The sequence below is a fragment of the Mustela nivalis genome, assembly GCF_964662115.1.
Source record: "Mustela nivalis genome assembly, chromosome: 6".
Taxonomy (NCBI): domain Eukaryota; kingdom Metazoa; phylum Chordata; class Mammalia; order Carnivora; family Mustelidae; genus Mustela; species Mustela nivalis.
In genome coordinates, this window is record NC_139025.1 from 35,059,886 (window position 1) to 35,081,026 (window position 21,141).

Sequence of the window (21,141 nt, forward strand, 5' to 3'; positions counted from 1 at the left end):
GGTTCCGTAATGACCAATGTAATCCTTTACCACTCCCCTCAGTCGCTCTACCCTGTCCCTATTCCTAGTTTCCATCCCCTCATTTTTGCAACAAATGGCTTGGCTTTCTGTTCCCTGAGAAAGACTCAGTAGGGCAGTTCCTGAACTAACCCGAAGTTTCCTGGAGTCTGAGTGACCTGAACCGGGAGGCCAGAGGGCAGTTCAGACAGGTGTAGTCTAAGCTTGAGGGAAGACAGGTGGAGCCAGAGGGAAGAGAGGCCAAGCCATAGCAGAGAATGGAAAACCAAATGGATAGTTAAGGTAGGCTCCAGCGCAGGAGGTCCTGAAGCTGAGGCAGCAGGATTCATTCAGATCCTCCTCAGGAGGACCCTATCTGTGCCTCGTTGGATTTCTAGTTCATTTCAAATCTCACCTAAAGACATTAGAGTCTCCTCAGCCTGAAAGTCTTAAATTGTCCAAATCACAAGTGAATTTGCTCTGAAAAGCATTTTCAGGTCTAGAGTAAAAGATGCTGGGCAATAAAGTTATATTCTTCATATTGAGCTGGGCTGAGGGAACTCGTCCCTGAAATTTTGCGACTCAAATGGAGCCCTGGCTCAATTATTTTCCCATTTGTTTTCATCATCTGACTTCTCAGCAGGTAGAGACTTTTAGCCTGGGGGAAGATTTTTGGTCAGGCATCCCGCTCAAGGCATGGAGCTGTAAAGACGCTGTCAGATCAGGAGTATGCTGGGTCGAGTGGTCCTTCTGTGGTCAGTTTCACTGCCTCGCCCTCACTTTGTTTTTCCTTTGTGTGTTTTGGGTGATTTACAGAATCCCTAGCAGGGTGGAAGAAACTAATGACCCAGAGCAAAGGGTATCTGCTCATTTGGCTTCTCTTGATCATAAGATTTTGATGTCTTTTGGCTCTTCCTTGATGCAGGAAAGTAATCAATAGCAAGTTATTTTTTAGTTGCAGCTCTTGGGAATCAATTTCTTATTGTGGAAAAATCTCGGTGCACAGACAGGCCCTAGGGACCCTCTGGCCAATGTGAAGGGCTCTGTCCTGCATTAATTTTCCTGGACAAGGTACAGAGGTTGAGCCTTTCCCTGGGCAGCAGCTGGGGCAGTGAGAGAGGAACTGTGAAACGGCTAAGAGGAAGCTTCTATATAGGAGAATGGCAAGATTCTGGCCAACCTCTTAGCTGAATCAGCAACGCTGAAATGCCAGTTGGACCACTGGGCCTCCTTCCTCAAGAGCTGAAGTTGATATCAGATAATGGGCGAGTGGGCAGTGGGCTGATGGCCCTGCCACCAAAGAGAAGAGCCAGTGGTCGGTGGAAAATCTGTGGGCCAAGGCTTCTTGCCAAGTATATTTATCTAGTCATGGACATGTTTAACTTTCCAAAACAAAGGCAAGTCAGAAACCCCTCTAAGTGAGTGTTTATTCTTTAATAAGCCAGAATGTTTGTTCTTTAAAGAGTCCTAGACAATTTATCCTGGAACAAAAGTTAACAAATCCTGTTACATCAGTAAAAATGTTTACCCATTAGGTTCATTGATTTATAATAGAAACCCTCACCTACTTCCAAAATAGGCTTCAGGGAAAACAACCAAGAGATTTATGCTGGCACTTTCAGCTCCTACCCTCTGTTTTTAAAGTGGGGCTGAGTTCCTTGTTCAAAGTAACTCTGAGTGACCCTTCCTCCATGGCTTTAGCTCTCGCTGGGTTCTGGTCACAAGCCTCCAGGTAATAATGGCCTCCCACTCTTGATAGTTTCTGGGTGCTTCAGCATGCCTTGCTGTCTCTCTTAACCCTGCCCAAACCCTAGGAAGAAGGCTTTTTGTTAGAGTTTCCTCACTGAATTCTGTTTCTTGCTGGGATTCTTTCCAACATGTTGGAAAACCTATATGGTTGTAATACTTACTTAAAACCATCTCTGGGAATGCCTGGCTGGCTCAGTCATTAAGTGTCTGCCTTCAGCTCAGGTCATGATCCCAGGGTCCTAGGATCGAGCCCCACATTGGGCTCCCTATTCAGCAGGAAGCCTGCTTCCTCTGCTGCTTCCCCTGTTTGTGTTCCCTCTCTTGCTAGGTCTCTGTCAAATAAATAAATAAAATCTTTAAAAAAAAAAAAAACCTCTGTTCTTCGGCCAAGTGTCATCTGTTTATAAAAGGAGCCAGCCCTGATGTGGTGCTTTGCATGTCTGTCCAGTGTGATGTTTGTTCAAGCTTCCATTCATGAAATGTGCCTGGGGAAGTAGACATCATCAGTTCCATCTTACAGAGAAGGAAATGGACTCACTGGAGTTTAGGAATGTTTTCGAGCTCCATGACTAATTGGGGTTACACGGGTCAAGATCTCAGCTCTCCAGCAGGCTCTTCTAGCCCAGATGGTTCTGACCCACCAGCAGCCAAAGGAAAAATGGAGGCTTTGCTTTGTTATTTACTCTTCATCAATTTCTAAAGACTTGAGAGAAATGTTTCTGCTGAAGGGCCACCCTTAGCACAACCTCCAACTTCAAAACAACAGATCTCCTTTCAAGACCATGTGTGATCTTCTTCCCCTTCATTTCCACATAAGAGTCCCCTGCTGCTTTTACAAATCTTCAACCTTTTACATTAGGCTCTGTTTCTAAGGTCTTTCAGAGATCCTGACTGAGAATGGCTGTGCTGGGTTTAGCAAAGGAAGAGAGCTCTCATTTAGTCATTTCAAGTATGTTTCTCTCTTTCTCTTACTCTCTACCTGTTTCCCTGTTTCTGTGTGTCCCTCTCTTTTTCCTCCCTCTGATCATGACTTTCTTTCGTAAGAAGCCTTATAGGACAGGCTGACAGTCCTTTGTATGCTGGGCACCTAGATACTAAGAGTGGGAAGTCGTGGCCACCTCTAGGCCTCTGACCAGAGCCCATTAGAACTGTGATCATGGGGGCGCCTGGGTGGCTCAGTGGGTTAAGCCGCTGCCTTCGGCTCAGGTCATGATCTCGGGGTCCTGGGATCGAGTCCCGCATCGAGCTCTCTGCTCAGCAAGGAGCCTGCTTCCCTCTCTCTCTCTGCCTGTCTCTCCATCTACTTGTGATTTCTCTCTGTCAAATAAATACATAAAATCTTTAAAAAAAAAAAGAACTGTGATCATGGAGCCATGGTGGCTCAGCCCCTCCCAGAACAGTGGCACTGAAATTGGGAGGAACAGGGAAGAAAGACCTCAGTCTTTGTTTCTCCTCTCACCTTCTGATCTCCCGCTGGTGCTTCCCAATGGCCAAGACCAACTGTGGGCTAGAGGGCAAGGAAGACTGGGTGATGCCCCATACAGAGGTAGCTTTGGGGCAAACAGCAAAGTAGAGACAGGCAGATGTGTATGGAAGCAGTGGAAGGGGCAACAGGTTGGGAACAATAGAAGATACCCAACATAGTGATGATTCTATCTACCAACAACAGCAAGACTGGTTAGTGGGATGAGTGAAAGACACTTTAGTTCATTACTTCAGCCCCTCTCTCCACACCGGTTTCCAAACTAGTGTCAAAGCATTTCTTGATGAGTTTTGGGAGTCCAGTGAGTGATTGTGTCACTCTCTGAAAATTTCGGTTCTCTCCACTCTCTCTGTCCCTTTGCCTTGTGTTCTGTTAGGGGGGACCATTGAAGTCATGTTGGGAGTTGTGTCTTTTTCTTCCTCCTGCATTCTTCTCCTTTGCTGACCGCTAAAGAGGAAGACCAATTTTCAGCGATAGACCCTCCAGACTCGCCACGGTAGAGGTCTACCCATATGGCAACAACAGATGTGGCAGGCTTGCTTCCAGCCTTCACCTGATACAGGAGATTATCTTACCATCAAGCTGATGAAGGTTAATTATCGGCACCCCCGTCCAACTCACATAGACCCTTGTAAGGGCCCAGAAATTTCATATCCATAATGTTGTATTATTTTCCTTAAAGAAGGCCCTCACAGTTGTACAAATTTCAGGGCCAGAAAACCTGGATCTGTCCATTCCTCTCTATATTTGTCCCTGAAGGTAACCTTTTCTCCCCATGACTGGTTTGGCAGTGTCTGCAGAAGCCAAAGCAGCACTAATTAATACACGATAGCTCTATCGGCAGAGACTCCGGCATATGGTCCAGTCAATGGCCCAAACAAAGGAGCATTTGCAGGTGTCACCACATTCTAATAAAGCTGCGGCAGTGAAACACGGTTGGTGACACGAATGACAAAGGCAGGCTGCTGAGGACTGGCCAGTCACAGATGAAGCTCTGAGGCTCTGCAGCTTAATAAACCTTATGCATAACACCAGGGGGGCAGCCCCCCCTCATAGGCTGGCTTGCCCTCTTGCACACCTGCTTTCTGGGGAGGCGTAGTGAGGAGAGCAGGCCTGCTGTGCTAACCTTTCCGGAACAGTACCTGATTTAGGCTGTGGGGAAGCCAGCATGGCCTCAGCACCTGGGTGTGTGTGTGTGTGGACGCCAGCCCTGGGACATGGGGCCCTGGGTTAGGTCACAGAAATGGAGCGGTGGCTAAGGCTGCCAAGCCCAGGGCTCAGTCCTGGCTAGTCAGGCGATACAGTGCCTAGAATCCCTTGTGCCATTGGCTTCAAGAGGGACTGGGTTTAAGAGGCAGATGCCTTAATAATGCTGACCCCTCCCTCAAAAAAACCAGCCAAAGACACACTCCAGGTTGAGAAGCTACTAGGCAGCAGCACTGGTGATGAAAAAAAAAAAAAAATGAACATTTTCTTTATATTGATCTATCATTTCAGTACCTACCCAGAGCCTTATTTAGGGACAGAAGGGGAAGACAAGAGCCATAAGAAGGAGAAAAGAAGGATGCAAGAATATGGCACTCACAAGAGGGATTAAGAGCCAAGGCTCTGGAGGGCTTGATCCCAGCCACATTACCAGCTCTAGCACCTTGCTTGAGAAACTTAACCTCTCTGGGCCTTAGTCTTCCAATTTTGTAGAATAGTAAAAATAGTGCCTCCCCCCTACTCCCTGTCAGGATTAAATGAGTTAACACACATATAACCCTGTGAGGGTTCCTAGCCCAGAGGACGGAGCTCAGTAAGTATTAATACAATGTCTTCTGTCCTCCCATAACATCTCTGGCTTGGAGCACCGGCTTAATTGGAGAAAGCGTGGGCTTTGGGTAGAGAGGACTAGGGCTCTGAGCTTCCCAGCCACAGGGTGCTGGCCTCTTCACTTTCCCCTCAGCATCTTCCATCTGTGAAGTCAGAATCCCAGTAACCTCTGTCTCACCAAGTTCATTCTAAGCAGCGGATGAAGCAGGAATGATGCCTGAGCTTTCCTTCTCTGGGAAGAACAGTGGAATGTTGGTATTATTTGGAAGTCATACAATTATTCAGACACTTGGACTTTGCCTGCCTCCCCGGCTCACGCATGAACCTCCTCCAGGACCCTTCCTCTATCCTGCGATTAGAGCTGCGGTGCAGGATGGTCAGGTTCTCCGAGAACAACCAGTCCTAGCTCTGCCAGCTCCTGAGACCCTGAAGGGCTCCACTGTGGAGTGAATTCATTGCAGAACAACTTGTCAGGGGCTCCTTCAGGTCCTATCAACAAGGTGGTAAGAGTGGAGAGAGAAGAGATACACCCAACCCTTCCCAGGAGCTCTGGACACATGGGCATCATGAGGGGCTCAAAGTGGCACGCGGAGTCCACCAGCTGTCTCGCTGGCTGGGCCTGGAGGGGTTCAGGGAGCAGGTCTTTGTGCTGGGCCTCAAAAACGAGGAAGGCCCACCCTGGCACGTGCTCTGCCTGCCCCTTTCCAGCTGGCAGCTCTGCTTAATGAACTGCGCTTAGAGCCAAGAGGAAAGGGGCTTTTTGATGGGCAGAGTTATTAGTGCTCCGTTTTAATTATGCCTCCTGGTGTTTTCTCCGCTGCGTTCCTCTCACTTGCCCTGACAGTGCAGCTGGCGTCACCCGCATACTGCCCGGGACAAGCACACTGCACTCCTGTAGGTGGGGACAAGTGCAGGCGACTGGAAACCAAAGGTCATGAGCCTTCTCTTCCTTGGGTCAACTGAGTGGGCCCTTCTGGCCTTGACTTGTGGGGCCCAGGAAGTGCCTCATGTCAGACTGGCTGACCTTTGGGCAGGAGCTGATTTCTAACCTCTGGTGTAGACAGCCCAATCGTGGAAAGGAAAAGAACAACTTGTCAGGGGCTCCTTCAGGTCCTGTCAACAAGGTGGTAAGAGTGGAGAGAGAAGAGATACACCCAACCCTTCCCAGTAGCTCTGGACACATGGGGCCTGGGCCTTGAGAGGAAGTGTGAGGCGAGAGGGAGGGAGGGGACAGTGGTCTCCTGTAGAAACTGCTCCTGCCTGTCTCGGGTCCAGCACAGAGAGAACTGCTCTCAGAGAATGAGGAGGGATCTCTCAAAAGTAAGAGATTATCGAGGGAGGTTCTGTTGGTGGCAAACTCTCTGGACATTGGTCTGGAAAATGCTTTCCTGTATTCTCAGAAGACACTTTCACAGTGTATAGCATTTTTGATTCTCAGCCTTTTGGGTCTGGGATCCCTCTACTTCCGGCTTCCATGTTGCTGTGGAGGAGGCTTGTGGCTGTCACTTGCTGTTCCTATGATCTAAGTTTCCTTTCTGCCTGCTTTTAAGATCTGTTCTTTGACTTTGGTATGAAAGCTGTTTTACTACAGTGTGTCAGAGTTTTGGATTTTTTTTTTTTCTTTATTAGCCTGCTTGGGTTTTACTATGTTTCCATCTCTGGAAAGTCCTCAGCCTTCACTCTTCCAATATTGGCTCTTCCCATTTTATACGCACTCTGCTTGGGTCTGTGGTTGACCTTCTCTCTCCTCCATGCTTCCATCTCTCAGGCCTGTATCTATGGGAATCACAGGGGACTGGGGCTGAAGTGTGCTCCCCCAGAAAGAATTTACATTTGTTTCTTCCATCTGCCAGGGATGCTTTCAACATTGGGCTGCTCTGAACTAACTTCCCAATAACTAATGTCCGTACTTTTTGGTCTGTAAAGATAGTGTGAATTCCAGCTCCAACCCTGTATGGAAATAGGGAAAATGGGATATTTATTGGGGAGAGATTGTTCTTCTTCCTAGGGCCAAGGCAACTTCAGACGAGTTTCCTTGTTTGTGTCCTTGGGAAGAGCAATACCCTACCCCCCACACACCCCTCCTTAAATTCTTTTGCTGAGAGTGTAATGTGTGGGGAATCCCTGTCATTCCAACTCCCTGCATCCCCAGCATGGTGACAAACTCAAGACACTGGAATGGATGACGGGGGGCAACGAACCCTTGAGGGCAGTTGCTACCTCCTTCGCCACTTTGTTTTTACATCCTGGGTCTTTATCCACTACCCCAAGGGTTCTGAATTTTTTAAATTGTTATTCAATTTTTTAAATTGTTGTTGTTTGCTTGCTTATTATTTTGGAATGGAAAGGCTGTCGGGATTTCTAGTCCATTATATTTCCAGAAATGGAAGTCCTCATCAACACATACATCCCCTCTGTGAAGAACTTGCCGGCTTCTCACTCTCTTGATCTTCCTTTCATAAGCTCTTCACTGTTGGCGGGGACCCACCCTCCCCACAACAGGAGGCACAAACGGCAATCTGCTATCACGTGGGAAGAAAGTATGGTGTTAAAAGGTCTGTACGTTTATCTCATATATTGCTTAATTTCTATTTTTTGTATATAGTTTATCATGTGCATATTATATTAGTATAGTAATGCATGCTTGCAATCTATTAATAAACTAATATACATCTTTAACCTGATGGGGTTGGATAGTCATGAAGGTTGAGACACTCTACTATCTTTTGAAGCCCCTGGGAGCCATTCTCTATGTTCTTATGATTTTCGTGGCTGGAGAGAAAACATTCATTCAGAACTTTGCACACACCGAACTCTACTTTTGTCCAAAACCAGAAGGTCTGGCATGGGTTATGACAACACACCTTGTGTCAGTTGGGGCAGGGAATGTGCCTGCTAGGCCCAAGGTGGGGACACTGTGGTTGACCCTTGGATAGCCTGATTCTCTGAAACTCATTTCTGCTCCTCTGCTATACCCTGTAGTTTCTCATCTTAACAGTGCTCTCTACTACATATGTTCTTCCACACCTTTTGACTCAAAATAGAATTGACATGACATATACATATATCTCAGCACCCCCAAAGGCAGTTGACAGCTCCCGGTCCCACTCAGAGCTCTCACGGGTTCTCCTCCTCGTACCTTACCTGGGGCTCTTTGCTCTGAGCTTCCACTGCTCCTCCAGCTCTCCTTGATGCATTTCCTCAACCTGTCCTTCTTTACTCTCTGTCTGGGGTGTGTTTTCAGGATTCTGAAAACACAGTTCACCCTGGACACAAGCCATCAGAGTTTCAGGAAACCACCTAGCCAAGTGACCACTGCCAAGGATGTCTACCAGCAGGAGTTAGAGAGTCAAAACTTTCTTCCCCATTTTGAAACTCCAGTCTTTTTTTTTTTAAATTTTAAGATTTTATTTATTTATTTGACAGAGACACAGTGATACAGGGAACACAAGCAGAGAGAGTAGGAGAGAGAGAAGCAGGCTTCCCACTGAACAGGGAGCCCAAAGCAGAACTCTATCCCAGGACCCTGGGATCGTGACCTGAGCCAAAGGCAGACACTTAACTGACTGAGCCACCCCGGCACCCCACTGAGTTCTAGTCTTGAAGTACATTCCTGATGGTGATTCCAGGACACTTGATTTACAATATGACCCCAAATGGATCATACTGCCAGAAAATGCTGTCTGGATCTATTTACAGCTTACAGTCTTAGAAGATAGTAAACAGAGGGCTTAGACAACAAATATTATAAAATGTGTGTGTGTGTGTGTGGGTATAAATTGGTCGAATGCACAGATTTCATGAAGTCCTAAGAAACGTTTTCAGTTTTTATTTTTTAAAAATGTTTTCTTTTTTTTTTTAAGATTTTATTTATTTATTTGACAGACAGAGATCACAAGTAGGCAGAGAGGCAGGCAGAGAGAGAGGAAGGGAAGCAGGCTCCCCACTGAGAAGAGAGTCCAATTCGGGGCTTGATCCCAGGATCCTGGAATTATGACCTGAGCCGAAGGCAGACGCTTTAACCCACTTCACCACCCAGGCGCCCCTAAGAAACGTTTTTAGATGCAGAATTGTGATAAGTCTGGTTTATCAATATGGAGAACCCATGACACAATGAACAAGAAATTTTGTGCTTCCAGGCTTCTGTACTCCATCTACCCACAGACATATGAGTTGTGAGCAGGTCATAGTTGGGTCATTCCTTAAGTGAGTCAGAGCTGAATCTGGTATCCTCTTGTCCTCAGGACCCTTGAGAAGCCTGGGTCCACCAGTGTGGATGAGAACAGGCACAGAGGGCGCTGGGCCCTTGGTGTTACCACCTCCTCCTGTGCGCTCAAGGGAAACAAGCTGTGCCCCCAAAGAGGCCTGTGTTTGCTGAGCCAACAGCCTTCCCCTGTTTATATTTTCTCCTTAAGGAGGATATTTTTAAAAGCCTATTTCACAGAATCAATTTTAGTGGGCCCTTTAGAATGGGAGGTGAGCTAAAGGTAGTTCAGTTTGTTTTAACAATAACTTCGGCTTATTGAAGTGAGCATTAGTGTCTCATGTCCCCATATGGCAACCATTAGAGACAGGGAAAGCTTGAGGGGCATAGTGCTCCGAGATAGCTAGTAAAAGAATTTTTATAGGACCTGAAGATATCACCAATAGAATAAGGATGAAACCCATTTGTAGATGATAGGTGAGAGGAATTAAAAGGTCTTCCCGCTCCGGTATACAAGGTGAAAGGTCTGTGGCTCATATCTGTGTTAATTTAATCATTTATTTCCTCACGCAAATCAGTCAATCAACACGGACCGAGTGCCTACCATGTTCCCAGATGAGGTGGGTTCTGGGAATATGGGGATGAATGAGACACAGTCCCTACTTCAAGGACTTGCATACGGATGATAGACCAGGGAGGAGGCCACTGAGGGCAAGCAGAGGGGGTAAGTGCTAGAAAAGGCAGGGGGTGATGTGCCCATGCATGTGAGGGATACAGGGGTGCTTCTATTTGACCTGGGATGTCCCAAGCAGGCAGAGCTAGAAGTACAAAAGCTGCAAGAGGGAGAAAGCAGGTTGTCCTTGAGCAGCTGTGAGTAGTTGTCGGTGGTTTCCACTGGTTTGAGGAAGGGAATGCCAAGAGGTTAACCAGGATCCCCATCACAATGAGCCTTCCGTGGTTCCTGGCAATGGTAAATCATTAAAAGCTTCTCAGTAGGGGAATGAGGGGACCAAATATTCATTTCGGAAGGATGGTGTCAGTAGCAGTATGGGAATGGCTTAGGACCAGGAAAGGTGAAGACTAAGAGGCAAGTTAGGAGCCTGGAAAAGTAATCAAGTCAAAGGATTAAAAATGGCCTGAACTAAGGTAGCTGACATGGGATAGAGAGCAGAGAACAGACTGAAGATGTGTTAGGAAGGTAGAATTAACAGGACTTGAGAATGAGGTGAGTGTGGGAAAAGGAAGCAGGAGAGAAGCTGCAGCTAATGCTTCTGTTACTGGGTGGGTGGGGTAGTACTGCTGGCTGACATGGTGGACACGGGGGAGAGAGGAAGTGTAAGGGGGACAAGAGTGCATTACATTTTAGAGATCTCACATTTATCTCTGGCATATCCAGCAGACCCTTCGACCTATGTCTCTGGAGCTCAGTACAGGGAATTGGCAGGACTTAAAAAATTGGGGAGTCCCCAACCTATTGTTGGTATCAGAGAGAATGAGAATGGGATGAGATGATTCTAAGGACAGGGTAGAGAGGAGAGGTCTGAGGAGAGAGGGAACCAAGCAGGCCGGAATAAGGATGAGAAGCCCACAAGACAGCTGGAGGGGCAGCAGAGAAGTCGACCTAGGAAAGCACGATGCCAGAGGGAGTATGTGGGGAAGGGGTGGGGAGGAGAAGAGAAAAGAGGGGGAGGAGGGGGCCGAAGGAGTAGGAAGGGGTGGGGAAAGAAGGAAGGATAGGCAGCAGGGGGAAGAGGAGTAGGGGGAGGGAGAGAAGGGTACAGGAGGGGAGGAGGGCAGGGGTCCATGATTCAACAACTAGAGCATCGCTAAAGGCCTGGGTAGGAGCCGTTTCCGTGATAGGACAGGAGAGCAACCACAGAGAGAATGGGAAGTGGGAATGGAGCCTGGAAGCAGGGCTAAGCTTCTCCTTCAAGACTGTACCTGCGGAGGAGATGAGCTGGTGAGTGGAAGAGGGTGATAAGACATAGGGCCAAATGACAGGAGAGACCTGAGATGATTCCCATGCTGATGAGAGAGAGCCAATAAGGAAGAGGTTTGTGAAGTAGGAGTCGGGGATGATGATTAGGGAGGGGCCCCTGATGAGGGGGCTTGCGTGGGTCCAGAGTGTCGTGGCAAAGCATGGGGAGCAGGCTTTGGGCAAGAGGGTAGACCAGAGCCAGTGAACCAACAGCCGTGGAAACCCAGGGGTCTTCTTCTCCAGTAGGTGTCTACTTCTGGAATCAAGTTGGGGTGAGCTAAGCGGCTTCACTCACTGATCTTGGCCGGACTCACTTGTCTGATTCTCAGCATTATCAGCCCATTGGGATGAGTCTGTGGTAACTGGAGCGACGGGCATGCCTGGGCTCTGCTCCACCTGACCCTCAGCTCCATCCTGGGACCCCGGGCTGGCACAGCTTGTCTTTCCCCAGGTGATCGCAGGGGTGCAAGGGAGCAAGCGCCATGCCCGTGCACATGCGCAGCCTGTCTGTCACATCTGCTAACATCCCTCTGGCCAGAGTACATCATGTGTCTGAGCCTGGTCTCGAGCCCCACATGCACCCCCACCCCCACCCCACCACACACATTGCAGAGTTAAATGGCAGAGAGCACCGGTTCAGGGCTGGATGAAGAATTTCTTAACACAAAGAGAAATACTGTTTTGACATTTTGTCAAACATAAGAAAAAGAAGCTCACAAGTATCCAAGGGAAAAAAGACAAATTAAAGGCTTAGCCATTCCCTCTTCCGTTCAGGCCAAGGTGCTGCTGTATTATTTATGTCTGCAAAGGTTAACACTCAGCTTTGGTTAATAAGTAAAGCCTTCTGGAGGAGAATCCTTCGTGAGAGGGTCAGCACTACCATATAAAACTTAAGGACAGCAAAGTCGGCTTTATTGCTATTGTAGATAGGGGAACAGCCCTCTGCCGCCTCAACGGAGTAGGTAGAATCAGCTTTTGGGTAAAATAAAAAATATTCTCTCCAAATCTTGTTTACAAGAAAGGACTATTGAACTGTGAGAGAGGGTAAGAGTGTATGTGGGGAGACAGGAGTGTTTGCCAAAGGGAGAACAAGACCGCTGTGTGTTACATCCATATTATACCTGCATGGCCAAGAAATGATCTCCTAGATCCACAAAGTCAGATCCCCCGGGGCCAAACCAAAGGGGTAGCTCAGGGGGCAGGAAGGCAAGTCTGGGATGAGGCAGCTGTCCCCATCCACTTCAGCCAACCCAACAGACCATCACCTGCCCTTCTTCCTCCTTTCGATGTCCAGGCAGATCCATTCTACAAATACCTCCCTCTGCTTTCGAAGCGGGACTGAAGTGTGCTGCTGTGGATTTTACACACAATTAGCCAAGACGTACACGGTTGTCCCCCTTGAGTCTTACACTGATATAAATCAGGGGTCTACACGTGGCATGCCCTCTCCTTTCACTCAGCTTTAAACGTTTCCTGCAGAGAAATAACTGGTAAAAGATTTGCACACACAGTGTGGAAGTGGCCCAGGTGACCATTAGCCCTGCACGTGAAGGGGCTCTGGGTCCGCCACCATGTAAGGCACAATAGTGGGGATCTGATCACTTCTTTTTTTTTTTTTTTAAGATTTTATTTATTTATTTGACAGAGAGAGATCACAAGTAGACAGAGAGGCAGGCAGAGAGAGAGAGAGGGAAGCAGGCTCCCTGCTGAGCAGAGAGCCTGATGCAGGTCTCCATCCCAGGATCCTGAGATCATGACCTGAGCTGAAGGCAGCGGCTTAACCCACTGAGTCACCCAGGCACCCGATCTGATCACTTCTGATGTGAAAGCAGTCAAATGAGAAACATGGACTCGATGAGTCTTTAAAATACATATGTACATCCACTATCATGAATTATCGTTAATTTGCCCTAGGTGTGTGTTGTACCTGGCCGTACGCCCCATGTGAGTAGGAAGGCACCAGGAGTAGTAGTAGAATGCCCCAGAGTTAAGCATTCAGCGTGCAGACACAGACTTCTACAATAGCCTTGGCAAATATTTTAGGTTGGGTGACACCCAATCCAGTATTTTTTTTTAACATCCGTGTGCAGCAGTAAAGGAGCAGCTTTAAAGATTTCTTAGAAGCAAAATATCACACATCTTCTGTCTTCTTCCGTCTGTGGTAAAAATGACTGAAACAGATGTGGAAGAGAATACGGCCACAAACTAGAATGGATTCCTTCCCCAGCAAATGTTAACAGATGCTTAAGAAACATGGTTGAAGGTTCGAAGAAATGTGTATGGAACAAATTATACTGAGTAGGAGGTTTGTTATGCTTGGGGTGAAAGTACACATGTCTGAGTTAAGGGTATTACTAGGTTCTTTTTCAATAATAACTGTGTAAGAACTATCGTGTGTTGTGCTTGAGAGAGAGAGGTACTAACGGAAAGAGATGCTTAGGAAGATGTAATTGTCCACAGAAAATGACTTCTTGAAAACTTAGTGAGTGTTACCACCAAAGGAGTGGTAGAAAAAAGAATTTTGATTTGGAGGAAGAAAAGATTCACCAGTCAGGCTATGGATTTGCCCCATGTGTGAAATTTTTAAATTGATTTTTCCTAAACAAGGTATTATAACCAAGAAATGGAAGCCACAATTTCATAGGGCAGGACTTTCGAACCTGAGTATATGTGTGGGTCACCTGATGTCTTGTTAAAATGCGGATTTTGATTGAGTTATTCTGGCTTGTCTTGAGATTCTTTTTCTTTCTTTCTTCCTCCCTCCCTCCCTCTCTTTCTTTCTTTCTCTTTCTTTCCTTCAGATTTTATTTCTTTATTTGATCCAGAGAGAAAGAGAGCACAAGCAGGGGAGCAGCAGGCAGAGGGAAAGGGAGAAGCAGACTCTCCACTGAGCAGGGAGCTGGATGTGGGGCTCAATCCCAGGACCCTGGGATCATGACCTGAGCCGAAGGCAGACGTTTCACTGACTGAGCCACCCAGGCACCCAAAATTCCCCATTTTTAACATGCTCTCAGCTGATGCTGATGCTATTGGTTAACGAACCACGGTTTGACTGGTGAGACCATAAAGAAATAGAGAATGTTAGGTTTGGGATTAATTTTACAAAAATATGATCCTCTACAATATAGTAAAATATTTATTTTGTAATGACAGGTGGAGTGATCGTGCAATCCATGTGCACCATCGAGAAGTTTGCTGGTTATCTTCCGGCAAAGTCCTTAAGAGTGGTCATTCAGGAGGATGTGCTGGGGATTGACAATTTCATCCAAATATTTTCCCTTTTAAATAAATGACAAATAAGGCGCCCGGCTAGCTCAGTTGGTAGAGCATGAGACTCTTAAATAAATGACAAATAACTACTAGATTTCAGCCTAACCGATAGAATAAATACATACATAATATACACATACACCTAATCTGCTCTTCAGGGTAAAAGTGACAATTTAACAATGACTGAGAAAGTAACTGCTTTTTAGGGGACACTGGTGGATCAGTTGGTTAAATGTCTGCCTTCAGCTCGAGTCATAATCTCAGGGTCCTAGGTTCAAGCCCAGAGTCTACTCCCTGCTCAGACAAGAGTCTGCTTCTCCCTCTCTCCCTCTGCCAACACCCCCCCACCCCACTTGTGCTGGCTCTTTGTCTCAAATAAATTTTTTAAAAATCCTTAAAAAAAAAATAGAAACTGCCCTTCAGAAGCAGCTGGTTCTATGGAGAAAGCATAGTTATCATCATTATGTGATGTTGTTGAACACGACATAGGCACCACCTTATGAAATCTTTCATCTCTTCACACTAAGAAACCGGATTTTCTAGCTTTAAAAAAAAATCAATCACACAGTCAACCATCAACATATTTTATAAAAATATGAAAACATAGCTGTATTCCATCAGTGCCCTTTCCAATTCTTTGTAAGAAAATCAGGTTGAGATCAGAGAACAGAGAAAGGTGAATTTCCTTTCCACAGACTTTCCACCAAAACATTTGCATAATTGGTGAGCCTACTGAGTAATGAGTACCATGATTTGATAAGAGAGGTTGATGGTGCAAGGCTTCCATTTGAAGCTACAAAGTATCTTTTTTCACTGGGACAGCAATTAAATCCAAGTGAGAAAACCAACCAAACTCAGAACTAGACCATTGAATGATTTTATCACAAAGTCCTAAACCAAGATTTTAAAACATAAAGCAGCATATTCAACTGTGTTGTTCTCATAAAAAATATTAACGATATGTAAAAGACTTTAGTGAGAATAAAAATTTACCAGTAATAAGATCATTACTTAAAAGCATTACTTTTTAATCTTACCCTTTTTAAAGTTTATATTTTGTATATATTTTTATGTACAGAAAACATTGGTACAATAGTACATTTGAATAACTTATTATAACATAATATACATTTTGAGGATTGTTTACTTTTTAACTAATGGAGCATGCAATACGAAAATATCAGAAGACGCTAATATAAATTAACACTATGAACCCTGGTCATTTTCCTTCATTCATTCAATGAACATTTGTTGCACACAAATATTGTCTTAATGACTGTTGATTGCATATATATTCTAAAACACATTTAGCCTTAGGGTGATCAGATTTTGTTAGCAATATGCAAAAGTCTGAGTGGGCCATGGCTGCAGAAAGAAGAAAAAAGTCACTCTTCAGGTTGGATTAGGCAGCTGTGCTGCAGAATGCCTGGGTCCGGGTCATTCCTGTACAGAGCTCAGGAAGCATTTACTGTACCCCTAGCATGCCTAGTGAAGGAGTGTGAGCTGAGGAGAGGACATGGTCCCAGAGATGTTAAGGTGACTCACAGCAGAACCCGGCTGCTGACTCACGAGGTCCATCCGCCCTATGGGACCGCCGCTCTTCTGAGGAGCTTAAATGCCCAATCAGGAGCTTTGTCTAAATGTTGCTTCATTTTTCTGTTTAAGAGTGCTATCTCTTTCTATAGAAAAAGAGTTTCAGAGGAACTCTTATCACAGAAACACTTCGTATAAACTGCCTCTTGTGGAACCATTGCAATGGCTTCGCTAAGATAAGTCCTATTGTACATAATCACTAGTTTAAAGAACTCCCAATGAGAAAACTGAATAGAGGGAGATATTTGACTCTTATTTAAGGACAAGTGGAAATTACTTTCTTTGTATTAGGAAGAACCTGGGGCAGAATCATGTGTTCAAGATAAAGGAACAGGTGTATTTTTCTCGCTTCCTAATTCTGATACAGGGAAGAGAAATAAAAGAGCTAGGGTTGAGAAAAAGGGAGTTGAAACACGTGGGGAACGAAGCCATCAGCAGGCTTTAAATGAGGATAGAGCTAGTCGCTGAGAGAAGCCATAAAACTTTGCAATATAAATCTAGCCTGAAGGTCCAGCTCCACATGTCGGCCCTGAGGCACAATGACTGTAAGGTAGAATTTGTAATAAAGTAAAAGGAACATAATAATCAGGATGTGGCTATGGGAGAAGAGTTCTATTTAATGATAATTGGTAACTAATGAAATAGAGCAAAAAGGTGCTTCTCTAAGAAAAATGTTTGTTCTCTAAGGATAAATAGCTTTATTGTCTATTGTTTTAAGTCAGCAATTTAAAAAAGTTTATTAAGGGGTTCCTGTGTGGCCCAGTCAGCTAAGCATCCGATTGATTTTAGCTCAGGTGGTGATTTCAGGGTTATGGGCTTGAGCCCCATGGGGCTCTGTGCTGGGTAGGGAGTTTGCTTGGGATTCTCTCTCTCCCTCTCCCTGCCCCTCCCCTATGCTCTCTCGTGCTTTCTCTCTCTCTCTCAAATAATAAAAAATCAATCTTTAAAATGAAATTAAAAAGTCTTAGAAAATAAGTTACTATTAATCTGTTAGTTTGGACCTGGGCAAACATCATTTGAATCTAAAGAAAAACATTGACCAGTAAATTGCCCCAGATGCTTAAGACATCTACTGCCACTTGGTGGCAATGTATGCTAATTACAGGAAAAGAACTCACTTTTTTTTTTTTTTTTTAAATCTCAACTTTGAGAATGGAGATTCTTCTTTTCCCTCTTTTGTCCTATCTTCTAAGCTGATACAGATTTTCACCACATAGTTAATTTCTTCAACAAACATTAAGCACCTACACGCCAACAGGCACTGTTCTAGGCACTGGGGATACAAAAGTGAACCCGAGAATCAACGTCTATACTCTCATGGTGTTTAAATTTTAGTGAGAAGATCAGGAATGAATGACTGGTTTCTGATAGTGCTAATGGCTACATGAGGATAAGACAGGGTAATGTGGTAGGAAGGAACTGGGAGACGTACTCAGGGAAGGTCTCCTTGAGGAGCTGACATTTAGACTTAAAAGAGAATTCAGTCTCACAAAGATCTGAGACAAGAGCAACCCAGGCAGAGGAAACAGCACATATGAAAGCCCTAAAGGGAGAACTGTTTGTAGCGAGTCAAGGAGAGGTGGGTTTTAGATCAATTTAGAAAGAGAGGCAGGGCCTACGTTATGCAGGGCCATAAACGAGAGGAAATTTGAACTTCATGCTAAGTACAGTGGGGAGCTATGGGAATTTGGAAAACAAGGGCATGGTATTTTGCAGCTCTTCTCTGTAAGAGCTAGAGTGTATTTTCCCATCTCTGAAATCTGGGCTGGTATTGTAACTTGCTTTGACCTAAGAATATGTCAGAAATGATGGGTTAATTCCAAAGGCTCAGTCCCAGGAGGTCTTGAAGCTTCCAGCTTCCCCGTGTTGGAATGCTTTTGCTGCCATTTAAGATATGGCAAGTAACCATACAGAGACAAGACCAGGCCAGTAATCAGCACTGAATCTCAAGACATGTGAATAAGGGGAATTTACCCTCATGAGTCCTCATAGAGTTGCCAAAGGACCGCAGTGACATGTGTGAGCCCAGACAATTCCCACAAAAGAACTGCCCACCCAACCCAACCTGAGTTACTGATCGCAGAACTAGGACAAATAAGAAATAGTTGTTTTGAGCCACTATGTTTGGGGATGATTTGTTATACAACAATAGATAACCGAAACAGAACCTCTGGAGAAAACTCTGTAAGGAAGCCTAGGGCAGCCATGGAAATAGGGCAGTACCAAGCTCCTGAACAGAGCTGGGTCTCAGTAAGAACAACTTCCGGCAAGAGGAAAGGACTTGGGAAAAGCCCATGAAGGTCTCTGTCTGGCTGCTTTGCGAGCTAACACTGCCCGGGTGAATTGGACTGAAACCTGACTGTGCCCTGGAGGCTTTGAGGCTCAAGGACACTGAGGGAGGTTGAGCTGGGATTCTAGGGTCCAGAGTGGAGTGGGTTTTTTACAGCTATCCACTTAGAAAATGTGTACCAATTATACTTAAGATAGCTTCATTCATAATTGAGTGGGGGAGTGGGGGATTCTAGACTCCCCACTTAAGCTTTTGAGGTCTGAGAATTAAGCAAGATTATTGACCTTTGAAGCCTTTAATTCCCTTATCTCTTAATTACTAGTGACAAGCTGCATACTGCTTGTGGTAGAACAGTGGTCTTTCCCTAGTTGATATTCCAAGTCTATGAATTCTAGGTATTAATGAGCTAACCCAACAGCACTAGATATTCGAGAAGAACCCACAAGCCAGAGTATCTGGTAAAGCCCAAATTCTTCTTCTTTAGTTGTTGCTGTTGTTTAAGTAGGTTCCATGACCAGTATAGAGCTTGAACTTATACATGGGGCTTGAACTCACGGCCCTGAGATCAAGACCCAAGCTGAGATCAAGAGTTGGACGCTTAACAAATTCGACCACCCAGGCACCCCAAGCCCAGGTTCTACTGTGTTCCTTTGAAGATGGCCATGATCTCACTAGGGGACCTGCCTACTGAACATCCCTGAGAACAGAAGGAGGGTCTCAGTACCAGGCTGACACATACCCATCTTTCCTGATAAGATTCCCCATTCCTTGTCACACAACATGGAGGCTGGATCTGACGGCGGCTGAACTCAAGAGAAATTTACTTTTCTGTGAGCCTCGTTCACAGAGGGTCCTTTCTGCAGCCAGATGGGAAACTCCCATACCCCAGCTCCCTTGTATGGCCAGTACCATGCCCTTCACATCCTTCCTAGGATTCTACAAGATTATGGGGCTTGAGTCTTGTTTTGTTTTGTCTCAAGCAACCCAAAGAGTCACACGTGCTAAAAATGGAGTCCTTACATCATGAACAGTTGCAGCCAGCTCCCCACCATTCATCAACCCAACCCAACCCAGAAATACCTCCTTCTTATCCCTGGACTACATATTCTGTGCCTGGGCTGGAACAGGTTCACGGTATGTTCCCTCATGGCAACCAGCTCCCCCACCCATTGCCAGGTGTGTCACTCAGTGACCTCATAGAGGCCTTCTCTTCTCCTCTTAGATGCTCAACCTCAGGAGCAACCCTCATACTCAGGCCTGGCCTTGGGACCTCTGGGCTTGACCCCCATGTCTCTTACTCCTCGCTCTACGGCGTTATCTCTGGCTACAACTCCACACGAGTGGTTTCCAGCCTCCTCCTTGACAGCATGGTTTATATTTAGGTTTGGCTGAAAATGAGCAGATGGATGAGGCGGAACCACCTCTTCCCCAGGGATGGGCCCCGCTTTGTCTTCCTGACATTCTCTCTAGGAAGAAAAATGTTGTCTAGCGTTCGGAAAGTAAGAGAGGCATGGTGAGAGGTGAGAGGAGTGTTTAGTAGCTGAAGAAAAGGGTAGGGAGATAAAAAAAAAAAAAAGGGAAAGTAGCAAGTGAAGCATTAGGGACTGCCTCAGCACGCACTGACGATCTCAGAAAACAAAACAAAAAAGGAAAAAATTCCTCGTGTCTTTGGAACTTGGGGTGTGATATAGACTCCGCCAATCACTGAAGCTTAATCAAATACCACCTATGTATCTAGCACAGTCCATGCGCTCAAAAGCTTATGACCAATAGAGGTAACACATTTAAATAAAAAATCATGATGCAGAAAAGAACAGAGGTTGAATGACTGCTCTGAGAGCTCAGGGCCAGCCTGGCGCAGTGAAAGGCGACTCATCCCGGAGACTGACATGAAAACCTGGTCTAGGACTCAGCATATGAAAAAGCATCATGCATCATATTAAGGGATTTAGACTTTATCTTGCAGGGAATGGGGATGGAGTCATAGATTTTAAGCAAAGGAGTAATGCAAATAGATGTGTTTTAGAAAGATAAGTCTGTGGCAGTGTGGCTTAGAGGACAAGAGCTGGAGTCAGAATTATTTGAGATACACTTGCGCCCCACAGAGGAGCACACCTATTCTTTTTGTTGTATTTTTTTTTTTAAACAGAATTTTTAAAATTTAAATTCAATTGGCCAACGTATAGCACATGATTAGTTTTTGATGTAGTGTTCAATGATTCATTAGTTATGTATAACACCCAGTGCTCAATACACCATGTGCCCTTCTTAATGTCCATCACCCGGTTACCCCATCCCCCCACCCACCTCCCTTCTGTAACCCTCAGTTTGTTTCCTGGAGTCGAGTCTCTCGTGGTTTGTCACTGGCACTGAAATTTAGAGGGAGCAAAAATACGAGATAGTAATGTTTAAAGATTTTACCAGTTTTAACCCTCCCCTTCTACCCCCAGCAAATGTGACATCCCCCCTCAAGCTCTTTAGTGTGAGATCAGCTTGCTTTTTGCCTGACTTGCTCCTTGCCACCACCACCAGACATCCAGATAGATGGCTGAAGTGGGAGGCTCCAAATGAGAAGGGGCAGAACACTCTCTATGCTTCAGAGCCATGTCCTCTGCCTTGAGGACAATCTGCCTCTGATTGTAGGATAGATCCAGTGCTGCCTGCCCACATCACTATTCATGACCCAGGTTGGGGATTTTCACAGGTGTCCTCTCCAAAATTGGTGCTGGGAGCTCCTTCTAGGTAACCCAGACAATGAGTTA

The 21,141-nt window shown here is 45.6% G+C and overlaps 2 long non-coding RNA genes across 3 annotated transcripts in view; one reads left to right on the plus strand and one right to left on the minus strand.

The window, feature by feature from the left end:
• Positions 1-6,509: 6,509 nt before the first annotated feature.
• Positions 6,510-19,547, minus strand: LOC309866386. 2 transcript variants are annotated; one of them, XR_014312624.1, is made up of 4 exons: positions 19,460-19,547; positions 8,189-8,310; positions 7,452-7,566; positions 6,510-6,994 (listed from the first exon to the last, which is right to left on the minus strand). It is a non-coding gene; the product is annotated as an uncharacterized lncRNA (long non-coding RNA). The 2 variants fall into 2 exon arrangements; XR_014312625.1 differs by having other exon boundaries at positions 6,512-6,994; positions 7,452-7,563.
• Positions 7,538-21,141, plus strand: part of LOC309866388 — a 33,926-nt gene continuing 20,322 nt past the window's right edge. The window contains exon 1 of the long non-coding RNA XR_014312627.1: positions 7,538-7,599. This is a non-coding gene — a long non-coding RNA (uncharacterized lncRNA). The remainder of the gene's footprint in view (positions 7,600-21,141) is intronic.